The sequence below is a fragment of the Marmota flaviventris genome, chromosome 1 (genome assembly GCF_047511675.1).
Source record: "Marmota flaviventris isolate mMarFla1 chromosome 1, mMarFla1.hap1, whole genome shotgun sequence".
In the NCBI taxonomy this organism is placed as follows: domain Eukaryota; kingdom Metazoa; phylum Chordata; class Mammalia; order Rodentia; family Sciuridae; genus Marmota; species Marmota flaviventris.
The window spans coordinates 49,828,500-49,829,699 of record NC_092498.1 but is presented as its reverse complement, the minus strand read 5'-3'; positions in this window follow the sequence as shown (position 1 = coordinate 49,829,699).

The window sequence follows — 1,200 nt, the reverse complement described above, 5'->3', positions numbered from 1 at the left end:
TTTTTATAATCATCTTTATTGTTGTATAATTTGCAAGTGGTAAACTGCATCCATATAAGTTATATAATTGGTTGAGCTTTGCCAAATGTATGCTCAGAATACTTCTTGTGGCCTCTTGCAATCCGTCTCTTCCTCTGTTTCTAACCCAGGTAAACATTTTCACATTTTGAAAGAAGTGCTTGCATGCAATGTCATTTCTAATTTCCAACAAATTGGATATTTCAAAGGATTTTTAAAGATTGCTATTTACCTTTGAAGCAAATCCCAATGGAATGTTAGCCAATATGATACAAACAGAGGATTAAAAATATGCATGCAGAGGTGGGTTCTCTTCTTTTGCCTCTGCATCACCATGAGATGAGTATTCCTTAAATAGCTACAAAGAAGATGAAAGGTCAGTAGAGCAGATCTGGAACCAACCTTTTACTTAGAGCACTGGCTGGCATGGATCAGGTAACCTACAGGCAAGAGAGATTGGTACACAGTTATTCCACCAAGTTTTAAGAGATTTGTTATTCAGCCACCCAAGTGGAAAAAACATTTGAACCCTTAAAAGGATAGGCACAGGGTCCATACCACACTGTCCTTCTTTGAAGAAATAAATAGCTATTTTCAGATATGCAGGTAAACCCAAACAGTTGACAGATTAACTAAAGATCTATAATTCAGGAGAGAGTTATGGGTCTGGAATTCAGAGATCTAAAACTTGTTATATCTTGTAATCTGTGATTTCCTTATAGGTCTTGTGTAATTAATAAAATAATAGTCACCAAAGTTCTTTGAAAATGTTTAAAGTGTGATAGAAACACAGGTTTTTAAAAAATCTGTTTTGCTTCTTGTTCGATCCTCAGTGTCTAGAACAGTGCCCAGTGTGTAGTACATGCTCAGTAAATACTTGTTAAATTGAATTGAATAAATTATTTTTTAAAAAAATACACAAAATAAGTTTTTAATTAGGATGCAATTAATTTCTATTCTTGACAAGAATAGGGGAAAAAAGCCAAAGAGGTCACTATTCTTATAACAGTTGATTTGTATTCAATATACAGAAGGTGTTCATTTTATTTCCTACCCCCAGATCCCACAAATGGTACCCAAACTGATGTTCTATAAATCCTGATATTAATGTGAAAGTGTTATTGCAGTCTTACATAAGGTTGCTCTTTCTTCCTAAGAGTGTTTTATTAGTAGGCAGCTATT